The following is a 20390-nucleotide window of genomic DNA, read 5'->3' as shown; positions in this document are numbered from 1 at the left end:
AAATCCACAGCAATTGTTACGAATGGCTATTTATCATTTGTCCAATAATGGTGATTAAGTGATTGATAGTTCCCAGCAATGGATTATTAAGATGATGGTGGTGTTAGCCATGGCAAGTGGTGATCTGTAAGTTTTGTGACAGCAAGGCAGCCTTAAAATCTTCAAATCATGTATAGCTTTATCAGGCTTTCCCTCTCTTCCTTTAGTAGCTATTATCTATCAGCCATTCTTCTTTTTGTTCCTCTTGCTCTCTCAAATAAGCATAGAAAGATCTTTGATGCTTCCATTTGCTTGCTCTGTTGCTGGATCAAACAACCCAAAATCAACAGGGCTTTGAAACAGGGGGAGTAGTGAAAGAAGATTACAAAGGAAAGGACAGACATACATTTGTCTATCTGTCAATTGGTGTGGTTTTGATGTTGACATTTGTGCATATAAAAGCATTAGAAGTAGCAGTGGCATTTTTAGCATTGTTGTGCTGCAGAAATAGCCACCTTGAATCTTCCTATTTGGCTTATGGCTCTGCAATATTCCTTTTGACGCCCCCACTCTGTCAACTGTGCTCCCCTTCTGCTACCTTCTTAATTATGGCTTCTGTTGCGCTCACAGAAGCAATCACAGAGCAGCAGTAAGCTGAACACAACTATTGCTTTATCTACTATTTGAGCACATCATGTTGCAGTTCATTGGGATTTTCATGTTACCTTTTTTTTTGCTTATTTATTTTCAGAGTGCTTTGGCTCTTCTTAGAGGAGATAACTTGGCCTTTTATGTACTGTATCTTAATCTGCTGAAGTCCTATACAACAATAAGAAAAACACGAAAGTAACTTAGACATAGTGCTCTTTCTTTCATTCCATTTAAAAATCAATTAACTCTTTGTTATGATTGCTTAGCTTACTGTGGCACAACTCTGCATATCTCTGGTTTGTTTAACTAACTTTGACGTACATTAAAGCTAGCACAGTATCACAAAGAAAAAAGTACCTTAGAACACTACTTCTAAACCATAATATACATGCATACACATACATAAATGAAATTGTTAAGTGTCTGAACATTTCTGCTCAGTCAGTAAGTAAGTACATGAAAAATTATATTTTTGTACTAAATACCATTATAAGAGACTGTCTTGCAGTAAATTTCTAGTTATTCTGAAGTGGTAATCAGTGCTGAGTACATTTCTTTGCTTTAAAAGGATCCATAGTCCAACATAGTCTAAGGAGATTCTTGACTGGCAGTCTAGATATGAGAAATGTTATTTGAATTAAGCACAGTTTATACTCCTATCCATTTTTATAGTACTTCTTTACTTTCCAGAGGCTCTACTTAATGTTTAGGCTTTCTCTATAAAAGCACATGCAATAAAAACATTGCTGCTGCCAGCTCGTATGCCTGAAAGCTCTTTGCCCTTCCCCCCCCCCAACTTTATCAGTTTCTTTAATAAAAGATATTAAGTCTCTTCACAAACTTGTCTCACTGAGAGAAGAAAATATCCCCTGCTCCAAAGAAAATATCAGTTATATTTAATGATTAAAACAAATTGGTGTAAGACATAAGGCAACTACAAGAAAATTCTGGGGAGTAGCAAGGTATAAAAGTTACAATTTCCTAGCCCTTCTGAAAGAGGGTTTTGTTTCTCATAGTAGAAATGAGTTTTAAGGAAAAGTTGTAAGTGGCAAATGTATTGAATATTAAACAGACTTCTGATCTTTTTCTTCCGAATACCAAATAACTACTAGACTAAATGGTAAAGAGTCTTCAGCTGAGGTCTCACTTCCTTCAGAGGCACTGGTCACTGAAGCAAGGTGAGTGAGTTCAGCAAGCATTGGCAGCTTCTAGGCAATGGTGAGATTGCAAGTGAAGCAGTTAGTTAGTGCATCCTACTTGCTGCAGCTCATCCTTCCTTCATTATTGTGCGTAAATGAATGAGAACCACAAAATATAGCAAGAAATCTTTAAAGACGGTGCTTTTAAAAGTGCATGGGTAGTGCCCCTTTTCAGTAAGTCAGGAAAAGAAGATGGCGCAGTTGGAGATGTTTGTTGGCTTATCTATCTCTACTGCTGTAAAGATACTGCAGAGCTCTGAAACCCGTTTCTTCTGTAGTTTGGGCTCTCCCATTAAAGAGAAGCTGCCACTCATGTAACTTGTGCTCCTCAGGGGAAAAAACAGGGTTGTGTGTGACCAGGCCAAGATTTGGATTAGCTCTCCAGAGGCAGACGATTAGTGTACTAGGCAAAAATAATACCCTTAAAGGAGGAAGGCTTTAAGGTTTTCAACCATACATATTTATAAACTGGCTCAGAAAGGTTTGGTTAACGAGATGATAAGCTGTCAGCAAGGGTCTCTTCCATCTAAGGTTCTTCCTTTCCTAAAGAAAAAAAATCTTACCAAAGAAGCTCCACAGTCAAACTATACATTTTCAGCTTCAGAGATTGTATTTCACCATGTGTATGAAACAGGTTTTATTGTAGCATGTGAAAAATTTGCAAGTGGTCTTTTTTAACCATAAAAACCAGTGACATTATTTAAAAATGCTTGGTCTAGATATAAAGCATACAGGGTGTGAATATCTTGTTTCTTGCAGCTCTCACACTCATTTCCCCAGAAATACCACTGCAACTTGCTGGGAGCCCAAGGTTTAGGAACCAAAATCCTTTTCACAGTGTCTGACTGGCTGAGGATTGTCCAGAGAGGTCAGGTTTCCAACTGAGAGTTTCTCTGTCTTGCAAGCAGAGGCAAGGACATGAAAACCTGGGTCTCTGGCTCCCAAGGTAGGAAGCGGTCGGGCCTCCAGCTCCCCAGGGCAGCCAGAGCTGTGCAGCCCTGCCAGCTATCACAGGGTGATGGACCCAGGCTTCCCCTTTCAGGGGGAGTTTTGTGTATTTGGCTGCTTTCTGGCCCAGAGACACCGATTTTGAATCACTGGCTGTCCTGAGTAGCATAGCAGGGAAAATAGAGGGAAGAAGGTGTTTCTCAACAGCCTGTGTTTGACTAGAGTTCTGTGAAAACTAACACACTCATGAAACACTTCAGTTTTGCCAAATCAGTATATTCTAATGAAAAGCTTGTACTAGGAACTTCTGGGTGGGCTGTTCTACACTCCTTTTTCTTGTTTGCAGCTGTAAATTAAAAAAAAAAAAAAAAATCAAAAAAATCAGGTGGAACTCCTGTCATATGATGTCTTCCTTTTGCCCTATGTCCAGCCCAGCTGCATTCCTCCTTCTCCAACAACTTCAATGGTTCCAAAGGCTGTTTAGAATGAAATGGTCTTCAAGTGCTTTTACAGGAAATTGGTTTTTTGGCAGACTGACAGAGCTGCTTCCTCTGGAAAACACAAGTGAGGTAGGAGATGAATTACACAGGACAACAAAAAGACACTTCCTTAACTGAAAAAGGTTCAGTCTGGCATGTATCAGAGGTGGCAATACATTAATGAGAGCATTTCCAAGACAAGCCATTTATAGCAGTGTCTGTTAAGCAGCCAAACCATAGTCACCACTTGCTCCTTTATAATTATTCACCCAAAAACCACTAGTAGTTAAAAACCCATAACGACAGTCAGGAATCTGCAGTTTGGGTACTAAATAAATTTTATGATCATATTGCAGAATAGAAATGCAAACGGCAAGCCTTTCGACTAGAAAAATTAGCTTCCTGGTCAGCTATCAATATGTCATTCAGCTTCCATTTAATGAAGTTTGAAATGAAAATATTATTATTATTTTCCAAAGGCATTTAATGTGTTCAAAATGACACTTTTATAAAAGTAATGCTAGACATGAAATCTTGCTGCATTATCAGTAAGAAATATAATTACCATCAACAAAGCACAATCATATAAAAAAAGCCTTCTGGTCCTACAGATTGGGCACTCTGTCTTCTGCGTACTATTGACTGCTTAAGTGAAAGAAACAACTATGAGGGGAAGGCTGCAGAACAAGCAGATACTCAGCTAATCCTGCAAATGAAACTAGCAGCCATAGAGACATGCAGCTCCAACCACATGCAACTTCTGTGCTTAGAAGGTGTGTATAATGAGTAAGTTGTCAGTAAATTAAACATGTACCTGATCCATGCCGAGGTCCACAAACTGTTAAAAAAATGCAGTATTAGTCTCCACTTATGCCAACTGCACTCCTGGATTTTGCACACTCGGTCCTTATATACTTGTCAGATGCTACCAATGCAGTCCAGTAGGGATTGTAGTAAGCACTGTATTTATCCACCCTTATTCTAGATGAATGATCTGGTCCTATGCACTGAGAAATGCACAAAGCAAATGCATATCCCAATTTACGTTCTTAATAAACAGAATTTTGAACTGTATTTCTAATTCTTGGGGTGATTAGCAGAAATAGTAGCTTACGAGGGAGTTTCAGCAATGAACAAACAAACAAACAAATTACTGATTTCTAAATTTGATTTGCATTGTAAGAGTAAGAGGTATCAGCACAATTTCTGAACATGAAAAAAGGTATAAACACTACGCCATCTTTCCAACTAGGGCTCCTCTGAATACAGAAACCATGAAAGAGGATTACATCTGGTTTACTGCTACTGTTTTTCTGCAGGAGCCGAGGTAAATTCTGGGTGCGTGCGTAGATCAGCCATGCAATGACAGCATGGTAGAGCTCGTGCGCCTTAGTCGAGCCCTTCCCAGCATGACAGCTGCCGGTGGGAGCTTTTTCTGAAGTGATAGCTCAGAATGCATCCTCTGTGGGAACATGTGGTAAGAGATACCATTAGCTGTAGTTGCTGCATTTAGGCAATTACGTGGAGGTATTTCTGATCAATTTTTAGGAGCATTTTCTGTGAGTGCTCCTTCTGCTTATATATTGTGAAAAGCTTAATGATGCATTTTACTTCTTCACTCTCTCTTCTGCTGTCTGCCTCCATCTCTGCAGGTTGTTTTTTTGGTGGTGTTTTTTTTTTTTTTTTCCCCGCCCTCAGTGAAACACTTACTGTCAATAGCAATTTTTTTAGAGGAACAAGCTATTATACAAAGGTCAGGGAATTTTGTAACGATCATAATTGCCTAAAGGCTTCATTAACCTTTACAAAATAGTAGTTGCTGGATTACACAACATACAATTAAATGACCATTAACATCCAGAGCAATTAATGAAAGTAACAACCTCAAGGTACTGCAAATCACATAGATGCTACCCAATACCTGTCTCCAAGTACAAGTCTCATTCCAGCAAATAGACTTGAAAGAACATGTTCTACAAATGACAAAGACTAGTTTCTGTGGAGTGCACAATCCAGGCAACATATTTACTTTAACAGATTACCAGTACCTCACAGAACATTATGGTGAGATTGAGTGGAAGATCCAGTGCCAACAGCATTGTCCTCTTTCTGCAGGCATTCAAGAAATTAAGAGTCTCATGAGTAATAACTAGTTAAAGTAATGAGACCCTGTCCCTTTTGTTTGACGGGATACCAGAGAATGGAAATCTGTATTTTCCCAAAAATTTTTTCCAGGCACTAAGCTGATGATCCGTATTCTAGTAAACAGGCACACAGAAGTGAGGCTAATCTACCTCTCCAGATAATCTTTTCAGCTTGAAAGCAATGAAGCTTACCTTGTACTGTTAACCTAAATGGAAAAGCTTATCCAGTTTCAGCATTGTTATTTCTGCTGATGTTGAGTGTTTCTTTGTAACAAACCATCTGGCACTTTTCCTAATAAAACTTAATAAAAAACATGTTGAACTGAAAAATACATGCTTTAGTAACTAGAATTGTGACACAGTTAGTTACAAACAAACAAACAAAAAAAAGATAAATATTGGTGTATATATTTACCTAGGAGAAAACATAAGCAAATAATGTTAAAGATAACAGATCATGTATTCAAGTTGGAAAAAGCAGAATTATGGTTCACTGTAATGTTAATTAATTTAGTCCCTTCTTTGTACGTAAGTATGGAAGGGTGCTGTCCGAGGGATTCCAGGCTTCATTTATCATACACTATTCAAATTCTCTCTGAAGGTGGAGCTATTGATTTTCTCATGCTTTTCCCACTCTGTGGCACTCATTGCTACAGTATCAAAGTACTTCTCAAACATGAATTAACTAGCCTATGCAATACTATTTTATTGGTGTAGAATTACACTCAGATGAAGAACAGAGATATAGTAAGAAAGAGTAACGTTAAGTGTTATCTACTAGTTTTGGACGTACCTTATCTATCATCTCATGCTTTTTTGAACAACTTACTTACTTAAGAGGTTTGAATACGAGTATTTAAAAAGAAAGACATACATGCCGTTGCTTCTGACCTCATAGGAAGTTTTAAATACAGAGCATGGAAAGGTTGATTTTGGCTGGTGAAGTGTCTTTGTGCAGCTGAAGAACAGTGCATATAAGGAGCAGAGGGTGTAAATTTTTTTTCATGCTGAGAGTATTTCTGTAAGAAAGACAACTCTGATCTCATCTACATCCTTGTTCATTTGTATTCCATCTGACTCGAGGTCACTTATGTTGATTTGAATAGGAGGGGTATAATCTGCAGCGTACCAAGAAAAAGCCAACAGATCTTTGGGCTTTCATGGGAAATAACGTTCTTTCATATTTCCTCATTCTTCTTTTTGTTTTGTTTTGTTTCAATTGTTCCTTTACTGGGTGAAGGCGTTGATGGTGTAAGAGGTGATGGAGAGGGCACTGCACCGTGTCACCTGAGAGACCTGGAGGCTGAGGTTATGAAACCAGTCAAAGAGACTAGAGCAGGCACAAGAAGGTTGAGGGTGAGGCAGAGAGCTAGAAAAGCATGGTACTGTGAACTTGATGAATACTGGTACTTAATTACAGTTGTGGATTGCATCATTACTATGTAAGAGGCGATGCAGCACCTGCTCAGTGTACACTATACAGTCCTGAAAAGGAAAAACATCACATCCTAAAAGGATACCATAGAACACTGCACATGAAGAACAAAGAGTGTCCTTGCTCTGCAGTACACTTTTGAAGTACAAGAAAAGACCAGTGTGTTTTTTTCTAGGGCTTCAAATTGCAAGAGAAAGCTAATATAGGTAGTCTTGCTAAATTCTCTGTATTAACATGACAGTAGAGCCCAAACCTGCATATGGATAGTTAAGCATTGTCAAATAATTTTCTACTATTTTATTAAATATAGGCATGTCTGCCATTCAGGTACTCTACCATTTGAAATGAAAAAATGTAGATCCTACATCATATGGCCTTTCATTTATTGCCTTTCTGTTATATATCTGTAATTTTCTGTTGTTTATTGAACAGTTTTATAATCGCATACATAGATGATTTGCTGAAATTAGATCTTTCGGTATCTCATAGTGTCAGGTGGGTGTATACACATGAATGTGTTTTTTCTTTTCACCTTCTTTGGATTGGGCTCTCTTGTTTTTCTAACATTTTTACTTGGGATTTCCTGTTTTTTTTCATGGGGCTGTTTATCTAACAAACAAAATGCCACTTACTTACCTGGAAAAAGATTTAAAGTATTTCATGAAGATTTTTACTTTTAACAAACAAGTTTAGAATTTAGCTGGAATATATTCATACCTATAAAAGCATTAGCAAAACAACTTGCTTTTTTTTCTTGTTTTTGTTGTTCGCAAGTTTGGGTAAAACATTAAGAGGGGAATTACTACCTGCTCATCTCTAAAAGCAAGCAAGAAAGGTGAACTGGTTGCATAGCAACACCACCTACAAATAACCAGGCATTTTCAGATATTTTACAACATTATAAAGAAGAAAGAAATGCAATTTGAGCCATGCTGAATATTTTATAGAAACTTTATTCTCCAGCCTACCAACAGAACAGCCATTTCCCCTAAGCATCTTCAGAGGCAAGAAAGGAACCTAAAGCTTGACTCCCCGGTAGCTTTGAGATCTGAAATGCAGAGTGTAATTAGCTGTAGTGCTTTTTTATTACCACAACTTGTTCTACAACAGGCCTACTGCAAACCTGTCTTCAGGTGAGGTACTCTAGGTTTCTATGAAAATCTCTGTAACAGAATCACTCCCAGAGAAAGCATGGTTTATAACTTACTTTACCTGTAACTTGCATCTGGTTTTATAAGTAAGTTACAGCACCTAAGATTCAGATGGATCAGTAGCATCCTACATCCATTCAGTCAAGTTAGAGTTAACATTTGATAAACCAAAAATGCCCTTTAGTCCTTTGTGTGCAGAATATCCAAAAATCTCCAGAAGGTTACACTGGCACTAAGTCTGAGTATCATCAGACTGTTTATGAAGGTAAATGCTTAATGACTGGTTTTACATGGTATGTTTTTCTGTGTACTCTCCCATTTATCTTCCCCATTCCAATTACTGGGGTGCTTGGTTACTGTATGTAACCAGCATTTCAAACTTTTAGGGTGGCTATTTCATTTCTGTGGTTAGTTGTGTTTTCAGGAACAGCTATTTGTTTGTGTGTGTAGGTCTAGAATTTTGGCATGTCAGGAGATAAATGACATAGTTATGATGTGTGTGTGATTTTTTTTTTTTTTTTCTTCATTGTTTTTCTGAAGAAGCTGGTGCCTAGGCCCACATTTTGAAACTGCACTCAGAAATTTTCAGTGAAGTTGAACTCTGAATTCTCCCTATTTCTGCTTATTGTGTGCCCATCCTTAAATTGTCTGTCAAAATTCCTGGTCTGATCAATGTTTTATTCCTTTTTTCTTTCTTTATAAAAAGGATCACACTGCAAGTCAGCATTAAGCACTGAAGTTCAATTACTTGTATTTGTTTAATTTATAGAGTGATCATTTGACATAGAAGAGAAAGTAGGAACACAAAAAGAATGAGAGAAAAAACCTTAATTTAGTACAAGAGAAACAGGGTAAGTATGGCTTTTAATGTTGCCTTCTGAGCTGTGTGTGAGGTTCACACTAGCATGCTACAGTGACAAGCATTTTTAGTTTTTGCAACAGTTGATGTTGTCTTGAAGTAGTTAATTGGCAAAGAAGCTACTTAGTGTTATCTGGGGTATTGTAGTTTTATTGCAGCGATGTCTGTGATTTAATTTTGCATAGTATAATCTATTCCCATTTTCCTCTACTGAGTGTTAACAAAGAAATGCTTTCAACCTTCCCAGCATTCTGATGGAAGGTGACCACTAAGCTGAAAATTGGTCTTGTGAAATTTTCCAGAAATTCTTCAAGGCAGTTTATCAGAATCTGAATTACAACTGATGTTTAGCAGCAGCTACAGGTAGGTGCAATAAGGTAAAGTGATGGCAGTGTAAGAGGGAAGCAGTAGCACCTTGTACTGGGTGCTCGCAGAGAGCTGGTAGTATGTGCTGTGAGGTACTCTGGAGAAGGCTTCCCAGACTGTCAGTATTCAGAGTGCGATGGGCACCTCCCTTCCTCCCTCCCAGTGCAATAGCAGGACTAAACCACGATCGTTCATTGTTAGTAATTAATGGGATTAGATATTTCAGTCACTGTTGGTCACTGGTTTGGAAAACCAACACCTTATATTTTAATCTTCTTTCTTTTTCTAAATGTTCAGAACATAACACTTAAAAAAAAAAAAAAAAAAAGCTGTGATGATGTCAGGTTGCCACTTTTGTAATCTTCACAGCATCCTCTAAAAATAACTTCTCCTCTTACTTACCTATCCTATTACTGCCTTCCTCATATTCCACCACTGGCACACATCAGTGCAATGCACCTCACTGCAAAGACAGAAGCAGTGATACATTTTGTTGAGGTAGAATAATAACTTGACAGAGTTCACTAACTTTGACAATGTTCACCCTACTAACTACTGCATGGCACAAACATACAAAGCAAGATTGAGTGAGTTAGAATGATTCACACAGAGGCGAGAGACACAAAGCCTAAGCACTACCCTACCATTGACATACAAAGTTCAAATCAGACCCCATGCCTGTCTGTACTGATTTTTGCAGCCCACCTGCAGCTTGCCCAATCTTAGTCTCAGGCTTGCTCAAGCATTTACATCTAATTGAATTCTCCATATAATGTTTATAGTAATATTCAGTAGCTACATGCACTAGTAATGTCTCATACTATGAATGCAGCATGCTATGTTACTCACTTAACAAGGGTCTGCTGTGGGTAAAGGATCTCTCTGCCTTGAATAAGGAAGCATCTCTTAGTCTCAGCTAAGGAATCTGATGAGAGAGATACTTAGAGAGATACTTAGAGAGAGAAGTACTTGTCTGCTAGTCAATAGTACGGACAAGACAGATCACTTCATTTTACCTCTGGTATCTCATTTTACACTTTGCCTATCTTGGATTTTTGGCCTTCAAAACCACCTTTCAAAATATTTTTCAAAGTGCCTTCACTCCCTCGTATGTCAGCCGCCAGCTCACAACTTCACCACACTGACAGGACACCTCTTGCTCCTTACTCAGCCTAAATCAAAGTACATCTAGGAGTCAAGTGTATCCACCACAAGCATTCATGCTTCTGATGTGTACGCCATTTAAAACAACAAATCTATGAATGGGCAACACTTGTAGGAAGAAAGGGGACATGTACACATAACAGGTGCAACATTAAAAAATCCTAAAGACCTGTGGGATGACCCTTAGTTTTCTTCAACAAACAGAAATCATAGGCTGTATACCCATCACTGAGTCGTACAGAAGCATCTACGTACACATTCACAGAATGTTTCTGCTGTTGTCCACAGTGCTTGAAGGAAACCTAGCCAGGATTTCGTCATGAAAAACTGCCACTGTTCATTATAAAGCAGGCAGTGTTGTGTAGGTAAACCAAGATCTACACTGCCTCCAATTCCTCCACCTGACATAATAGCTCATGCCCATCAGTAAGAGAGGAGTCTTAAGACATTCTGCCAACATCTTCATTTTTGCATTATGGACAGATGGATATGTTCACTGGAGCCTACACACACATGCTGTACCCCATGCCCTTCCTTTGCAATAATGCCGCTATGAACAATGGTTGCTTAACCCTAAGCAAAACAACCTTTGCTACTCTAGCTTGCCTATGCACTTACTTTGTCTCTCTGCTGACCACTCCCACATTCAAAACATCCCATCTGTGCAACACACAACCCAACAGTGTTTGAAACAAAACATTATGGAAGTTCAGAGTCTCAGACTTACGTAGACTGATAATGCTTGTGTCTTTCTCAGCACAGATATACTTCTGTTCAAGCAGCAAGTTATTATTTAAGCTCATATTTCTTCAGTAACTTCAAACGTTTTCATATAGAGTTGAAAAGTAATTTCTGATGTAAGACATTCAGCCTAATTTACTTATTCCTGACTCTAATACTGTAGAATTTTGAATGGCATGTATACTGGCTTGCTCTAGTCTAATACATTTACCACAGTACAACACACCAGGAAGATCATAAAACCAAAATATTTCTACCCATGTATGAATGACAGGATATGTCACCTCCGATCCGAACGGATTATTACATATGGAAAACCACAAAAATCTCAATTACAGAAGCACCACAGAATTCATCTGACTCACTTTCCAAGCCACAGACACATGACACTCTCTTACACAACAGCATCTCTGAACATCAGTGTTGGGGAAAAACATTACGTCATTGCTTTATCTGTATGACACTGTTTTTCCTTTATACAAGGGTAAGTAAACATGGAGCATTGATAACAACTGCACTTTCAAACACATCACCTGCCTAAATCAGACTTCCTTACCTCCACAAACAATTTCCTTCATGTAAACTACACTCACTTTTAGAATTAACTTAGAGCATTTTCAGGCTACAGAAAATGCCTTCCACATTTTTCACAAAATAGTGCAAAGTGAAGATTCAGCAGAACCCTTGCTTCAGAGAGACCATTCACAGGAAAAAGATAAGTTTGCATAAGGGCCATGAACCCTTTTGTGATGCCAGTATTTTCCTCTCTGAGGAGTGAGTCGCCTGGCTGAGGATGGCAGGGACACGAGACAATTTGACTGACTGTTCTCCTCCAGTGGCACAACTTCAGATGAGCATACAGACAAGCGTCTTCCTTGGCAATCCATGAATTAAATGGTTCATCTACAGGGGCTCATGTTTTACAAGTAAACCCTGCCAAAATGCTGATTCATCTAATTCCAAGGAAATTACAGACTGTTTAATTTGGTTTGTAGCCAAACTCAGGACGGGCAGTTCAGATAGAAGTAGGAGAAAGGGAAGCCATGGCACCCAAACACCTTCCTTCTGTTGGTTACTCTGTGAAATAGCATAAGCAAGCCAGCACACCGACGACAAAGCAAAAATGCTTTCCTACATAATCATACACACGTCAGGTCACTAATACAGCCACCTTTGACTATAACACAGAAAGACACACTGCACATATTTCAACTCCCTTTTTTTCCAAATACGCACTGAAATAGAAAGCGTAGCCCAAGCAGAGGATGCTCCACCCTAAATATCCTTAGGCTATGTCTCATTTCCCATGTAAAGAGAGAAGCCCTATTCTGAAGTAGTGACCTTGTGGTGGGTTGACCCTGGCTGGGTGCCAGGTGCCCACCAAAGCCCTTCTATCACTCCCCCTCGTCAGCTGGACGGGGGGAGAAAATATAACAAAAGGCTCATGGGTCAAGATAAGGACAGTTTAATAAAGTGAAAGCAAAGGTCGCGCACGAAAACAAAGAAAAAACAAATTATGTTATTCCCTACTTCCCATCAGCAGGCGATGTCTAGCCACTTCCCTGGAAGCAGGGCTTCAGTACGTGTAGTGGTTGCTCCGGAAGACAAAATGCCCCCCCCCCCTTCCATCTCCCTTAACTTAGCTTTTATATCTGAGCTGACGTCATATGGTATGGAGTATCTGTTTGGTTGGTTTAGGTCAGCTGTCCTGGTTATGTCCCCTCCCAAGATCTTGCCCTGCCCCAGCCTGCCATTGAGGGGGGGCAAAAATGTTGGAGAGACAGCCTTGATGCTGTGCCAGCATTGCTCAGCTGTAGCCAAAACACTGGTGTGCTATCAACACCTTTCTAGCTATTGATGCAGAGCACAGCACTACGAGGACTGCTATGGGGAGAATTAACTCCATCTCAGCCAGACCCAATACAGACCTACGACTCCCTCCATGACAATGGCTAGAGAGGACCTTAGGGTACAGCTGGAGTGGACCCACAAAACCAGAAACCTCTCTTGCAGCCAAATAAGCTTTTCCACCACTCCACTCAATTAAAACTTTAGCAGGACTGCACAAAAGTACACCCCAGAGACCTAATGGGAAAAAAAAATTAGCAGACACTTTGCTCCAAGTAGCTTCCAGGGCTCTTCTTCGGTTTCATTATCATCTAAATCCACCCTAGGAAATTTATAACTTTCCTGCACTACTGCCCTTTAACAGTGCACACCAGCATCTTTCAGAGGAATTAAAACATACTTTCCTGTGTGCAGATGATCTTGCAACACAACTTGCTATAAGCATAGCATCAGCTTATGCTTTGCTTCAGTACCACCTATTGACCAGTTTACAAAAATATTCCTATTTAATAGCAGAACTTGGATACCTTAAAAATATCTACTACAACTGTACTAGCCTTCCCCAAAGAAAAAGACTCATTCATCTTTGTCTCTTGGAGCTACTCCTACTGTTCAAAACCTCTCTGCCTAGAATGAAGCACTAAATTGTATGTACCAGCAACTCATTTTTATGGAAGTTAGCAAGTTATGGCCCAGCAAGGCATTCCTCCCTCTCATCTGCTAACAGACAGCCATTTCACATCAAATGTAAGATACTTTGAAAACTTGATTGTGACTTCAAATCTAAGCCCATGAAAGCATCGAACTGGGGGCAAGACTATTTTCCCGGTTTGTAACATAAACTTAACACATTTTAAACAACTCAGAGATTTTGTGATCTCATCTGACTTTCTTACATGAGATGAGCTGTACAATTAGGCTAAGCGCTGCATCAAGTCCATACGATCTGACACAGCTACAGCAAGCTATTCTAAACTGATTTAAATACTTAAAGTAATAAAAGAGGTATGATTTTCCTCCATATTTTTAAAAAGGTAAAAACAAAGTCACAGAGGTACCTTATAACAACTCCAATGTAATCACCCTTCAGATTCCAGTCCTTGTGCCCTGTCCTCACTCTAATGCTACAATCACAGACATCTACCCCAGTTACATGCAATCTCCGTGCTCAGATTGTGACTAACATTTCTGGACCAAAGTTGTATCTTGCATTAGTGGTTACATATAATTTCTGTTTAGGTTCAGTACTTAATTTGCACATCCATGGCTTAGACCAAATTGGAAGTGGGTGACAAGCATGGACAAAAGTCTGATTTTGCCTCATCGTATCTCCAGATATTGCTGGTAACTGGTGTGTGATCTGCACTGTACCTGAAGACAAACATGCCTTTGAGTATCTAGTTTTAGTTCCAGAAAGTGCTACAGCAGCTGGGTAATGGGAACAGTTCTCTTTCTTCAGCCTGACTTGTAAAACAATCATCTCTGTAATATGAGAGCAACAAAGAACTAATGGCTTTAATTTCTGAAAAAGACACAGGTTACTTTTATAAGTAACCTTTTTTTGACCTTTATCAGACCTATTTATCAGAGGAAACTGGTGTGTGGGCACTTCATAAAACCTGTAATATGAACACACATAAAAGTGATGGGACAAAAAACTCCCCACAAACCACCAGTAAGATGGTAGTCCACCACAAGCAACCAAGACCTGTGGCATTTCTAAGAAGTGGAATACAAATCCCAGATAGTATTCTCACCCAGTACATTTTTTTCAGGTCCAACGTTTAAAGTAAACCTGTCTCTGAGTGTGAATAATGAGACATGTATCATTGCAGAATGAGAAAGAGGTAACTCTGTGCATAGTTCATCATCAAACTGTGTGCTGCATGGTCACTGACTGGTTATTCAAACACATTTGCAGAAAATAAGTATAAAGTTCAACTTCTGTTGATGATCAGTCCTTATGCACCATTTAAGCACATCATTTTCTTTCAGAATGATACTAATTAAAACAGTTCATGGCCAATCATAACCTTGTTCTGTCTGGAAGGGCAGGAGAAATGTGACCCTACCATAAAACAAAGCACATGCTACAGCTAGTGGTGCTAACGTGGGCAAAAGCCTATGGGAGTGCCTATTTCCATGCCTGATTAAATGCATCTTATTGGTGTAATGCCTTCAAATTTAAAAAGCTTAATTTTGAAATCACCAGATAATTGCATAATTGTGGTATTTGTATTCCCTGTGATGAATCAGGCAGTATCGTTTCTAATGGTTCTCTGAAAATAAAATCACCTGAAAGCATCCACAACAACTCTGTTTTTTTAATGTAACCGTGGGCCTCACAGTTTGGCCCTAAAGCAGGTCCACAATGTTTGAATTCAAGATTCACTGACAAACAGGACTACACATATTATGTTCAGTAGAGTTTTGATTCTAAGAAGTACATATATCACCTTCCTTCTCAGAAGCACACGATCCCTGAGGTGTTTTCACGGTCCAGTCAGGTGCTTCTGATTTCTCTTTATAGCAAGCTCCTTTGAAGGCAGTTCAGGACCACAAGCTGCACTGCTGCTGCATTTTGTCTAGCAAGCAGCACTGTCCATTTCAGAGGGAGATACATCCATGATGAACAGATTGCTTGGACTCTCATGAAAACAATATACCCAAAGCATTTTAACTAAGCTGCTGATTCTCTTTTAAACCTTCGTATTTTCCTAAAATACAAGGCACCTGATAAATACATGTATGACAGAAGTAATTACAGTCAAATTGCTGGAAATGCCTATCAAAGCTAACGACACCACCAAAACATGCTAAGGAAAAAGCATCTAGATGCTACCGAAAAAATACATCCGTGAATTTGGGAGAAACAGCTGCATGTCTACAAACAGGATGTTTGTACATTGCGTTGTACAGAGTCTCCAGAGATGAACAAAACACAAGTAATTACAGGCAACTGAAAGTAAGCTTTAATTCTTTAATTTCACCTGTATGGAACTTGGCACACAATTTTCAAATGCAGCTAAAGTCTACTGAGAGACTGCGTGCCTCTGGGCTATTAGCTCTTCTAAAGGTAAAGAAAAAGGGTGTAAGAAATGCGAATTCAGGCGAGCAAAAAGATTTGTCAGCACACACAGCAGCTACAGGAATTTTCGTACTAAGGTATGCAAATATCATAGCTCTCCATTTAGTCCAAGTAAAACCATCTTACAGCAATACAGCTACATAACCAGTAAGTCCAGTGCTGTTCAGCATCATCATTCCCCCACACCAAGCAGCAGCAGTCAGCCTGGGAGTCACACCATCAAAGGAAGGCCCCAGAAACACCCACATCCCGTACTGATGAACAGCCTTGGTAGAGCAACACTCAAAACCGGTCATCGCCACTTAGACACAAAACGTGGGTGGTGCTGTGCGGATCTCTTGCATCAACACGCCACCCTTTGGCAAGGCCTGTCTGTCCACTCTCTTGAGCTGTAATGCAACCCGCGCCTTTCCCGACTCATCTCCACCTCAGCCCACAATCTGGGCAGGTTTAGACAACCTGGTTACTACTCTTCTGCTGTGAGCAGGTTTTTCAGGGTTCTTTTACTAACTGTAAGGTTTACATGCTGCAGTCTAACCCCTTTTTTTTTTTAAAACCTGTACTGGCCTGCCTTCCTTTTATTCTTTCTCAATGGACGAATCTAGACCATCACCTAGAGTGCCAGTCACCTTTCTCCAGATGTCTTTGTCCCAGAGTCCCTAGGATGCTACGTACAGATGTACAGGTTATGCTTCATGCCCAAGCTACAAAGCAATACACAGGCTACCCGCAACAACCTGTGGTTTTCTAAGTATCTCTGGTAAAACACTCCGCCATCAAAAGCTCTATATAGACGAGGCCTGAGATGCAATACAGCAAAGCACTGCAAATGAAGCCATAGCATACAACAAAAAAACATGCACTACAGATCTAAAGGCATTACTGATGTCACAGAGCTGTGTAGGACTCGTGTTTTGGTTTTGTTTTTTTTTTAAAAAGACATTTTCTCTTTGGGTAGTCAAAAACTTTCTACCAATATAAAGTTTAAATTTATTCATGTCCAATCTGTAGCCATTTCATTCTGTACCAGTATTTTAAACCAAGTAATTACTGCCTAATCTTGGTATTTTCTCCACTGATGTAATTGTAAGATGTTATTGTAGTTCCTCAGCTTTCATTTTGTTAATCTAAACAAGCCTAGAAAAGTTATTTGAAGATCTTTTCAACAGATATATTGTCCTTTCTGTAAACAGAATAGTAGCTCTTTCGTTCACCCAGTCCAAAAAAGTAGTATATATTTCTAAGCTGACTGCTTACAGTATTCTAAATGAAAGCATACCAATGGCTTTTACAGTATTTCTTTGATTATGCCAGAAAACACCACGCCTGGTACGTGAAAATTCCACTAGTTTTCTCTTGACAGTGGCACATATGCGGATCCCAGCCACAGTGAACTACAAATACACCCAGCCTTTTTTTTCCTCTTCCATAACTCCCAAACAATGACCTACAGAACTTCTTGTTAGCAGTCCCTCAGAACATGAATTTATGCAGCACATCTAGTGATATTAGGATCCAAAGTACATTTCCTTATGTAATTAAGTTAATCTTATTTTTGTTATAGCAATTGAAAGGCATTTAGTTCCCTGTTTATAAAGATACAACCCTGACTTCTGTTTTATAGCATCAGTTGAAAGTTTCAAACAGACAGAGGATTTGCCACAAACATTAATGAATATTTTAATCAGTATTAAACTCCAAATCTCTTTTCAATATCCCCTACTGTACTTCTGCCTTTGAGTTTTATACAAGACTCTTAAGGGGACAAAGTCAAAGAGTAGATAGAGTCCAAATTTACATTGCAGAGATTTAACTTGAACGGAATGCTTTATGATTTCATTATATACATGTTGAGAAGAGCTATTAAAATGTATAGTACTGTAAGCCACTGCATGATCTTCACGTCATGTTGTGTTTATACAATAGCAAACGCATTCCATTTCTCTTCAGATATTTAAACTGCAAGCTCTTGGGTCAACCATTAGCTTTTTGCTGCATGCTTTCACAGTTTTTAGGCCCAAGAAAACAAGGACCTTGGCTGGATACAAACTCCACAAATTAAACAAATTATCCATTAACAATTTAGGGAGACTATCTTTGGCATCAAACAAATGCCGTGACCATTTAGGTATTTAAAGATCATCACCATGTTTGAACAAATAAAAAAGTAAATGTGTCTCTTATCCACAAAAACCTACCAATTACTTTTTGCATCAGAATTTTCATTAGCAATCATCCTCTAAATGACTGTGTAAATCTACCTCAGTAATACTGTTAAACACAGTTCACCCACACTGAATAATTATGTTTCCAGCGTTAGGCAATTAGTCTAAAGTTCTCACATAAGACACTACCTTACTTAAGAGTAATTAAGCTTCTAACCTAGTAAGTATCTACTGTACCTTCAAAATCCATGTTTCTTAACATTTTTTAAGGAAAAATTAGTAACTTCAAAAGCAAAGAATGCTGTACTGAGCAGCCACCTGACAATTACACACAGACTGCAAGACAACGACATTTTGTAACTTTATCTTCCTACATTACTCTATGATATTAGACACTACCACTCCCCTAAGTTTCCCTGGAAACAACTTGGAAGCTGAAGGAAAACAATCTCTAAAAGCTAAAGAAATAGAATTACAAGTGTTGGCTGGCTCTGTATTTTTAATGTTTTCAAAGACTGAAATATGGTGTCTACAATTAAAATACCAATTGGAGATGTCAACAATGACAACAAATGTAGGTAAAACTATTTCTGACAACAAATGTAGGTAAAACTATTTCTCCTGTAACAGTATCTGATTCCCACTTCTCTCTGGGTTTTGGACACAGAACTGCACGACATAATTAATGCTGTAGTTACATTAAAACATCATCTCCACAAGCACAGATATTTCAAAGTTTTTTTCTACTACATTTTTGGTAAAAAAGACTTTTTAAAAGCTTACGCTTTAAAAAACTACCACATATATGACAAAAACAATGGTTTGAGATTATTTCTTTTGCCAGCTTTAAAGTATTTATCACATAGAAGGATCACAAACAGATACTGCAGTATTTCATAATGTCACAAAAGGCTAGAGTGAAACATCTGCAAATTTAATATCATTATATATAGGCACTCCTATAATACTGCCATCATCTACTACTTGAGAAAACAAAACCAATCCAAAAACTTTACCTCAAAATAACTAGCAATTTACACTGGAAACAAACTGAATATGTATGGCAATTCTGTCCGCTATTTGAATTAATCTGTTCAAATCATATTAAAAAACATCATCAACATTCTCAAATTTAAGAGGGAAAAATCCTTAAATGATCCCTGAGTATATAAGGTACTGCAATTAATAACATCCTTATGCTTTTAATCAAGTGTTTCTTTTTTTTTTTTTTTTTTTTTAAAGCATACACAGAAGAAAATGCAAGAGGGAAAAATTATCACAACCTCAAATGCTAAGCTTGTGTGGTCTCCTAACTGTATTCTAGAAAACGATTACAATGCTTGAAAAAATGGACAGGCTTTGATGCTGCCATCATTTTTATTTCTCATAGAATCCCTTGGTGAGATCTTCCCAATTACACCCAAAATATTAATAAAATTGTTTTAATGTTTTTCTTCTATTACAGATGGTGCTAACATGTTTGACGGATTCTCTCACAGACTGTTTAAGTCCAGAGGCCAGACAACTTCAGACACCTGAGTTTCCCAATGTGAAAATGTTGATACTATCAAAATTCTTACTGTCAGCATACCTTACATCCCACATGAGTTAACTGCCTGATTATCTAGAGTGTAGTAACCATTCTAGATATAACATGGAAGGACTAAAAGGAAAGATCGTTAACTCTAGATTTCCAGAACTTACATAATGTCAACTGTCCAGAATATATGAAACACTGAAAAATGTCACTGTTCAATGGAAAACAAGAGGGAAAGATAGACAAAGCAGGTTTCAAGCTTAATTCTAGGATGCTTTTGAAAGTCAAGGACAATAAGGTAAACGTCGGCAAGTATGATGGAGATGGCATAACATACTTGGGGCTTTTATATTATAGTAGAGACTTTAATTTTGTGTTACAAATTGTCACATTACAAGGCACTCAGCATTACCTCAGCAGCTTCCTATAATTTAATTTATTTCTTTATTGAGACTGCATAAAGTTTCCACAATGGAAAACTACAGAAAATTGGAGGGGAAAAAGCCCCACCTAAACACTACAGGATGGAATGAAATGTAGAAGATGTACAAGAATGGCAGGGGTTTCTTCTTGATACCAATGTTTCTGACAGTCTCTAACATGATTTCCTACATCATTATGAACCACTAACACACT

General features: G+C 38.5%; 1 long non-coding RNA gene across 2 annotated transcripts; it reads right to left on the bottom strand.

The window, feature by feature from the left end:
- Positions 1–691: 691 nt before the first annotated feature.
- On the bottom strand, positions 692–9679 carry LOC138685148 (uncharacterized). Of its 2 annotated transcripts, XR_011324414.1 has the most exons (4): positions 9614–9679; positions 5593–5701; positions 4071–4263; positions 692–3328 (listed from the first exon to the last, which is right to left on the bottom strand). It is a non-coding gene; the product is annotated as an uncharacterized lncRNA (long non-coding RNA). The 2 variants fall into 2 exon arrangements; XR_011324413.1 differs by having other exon boundaries at positions 4071–5701.
- Positions 9680–20390: the final 10711 nt, after the last annotated feature.

This window comes from Haliaeetus albicilla, chromosome 4, assembly GCF_947461875.1.
Source record: "Haliaeetus albicilla chromosome 4, bHalAlb1.1, whole genome shotgun sequence".
NCBI classification, from domain to species: Eukaryota; Metazoa; Chordata; class Aves; order Accipitriformes; family Accipitridae; genus Haliaeetus; species Haliaeetus albicilla.
Note: the sequence above shows the minus strand (reverse complement) of the source record. Positions and strands in the feature narration are given on the sequence as shown.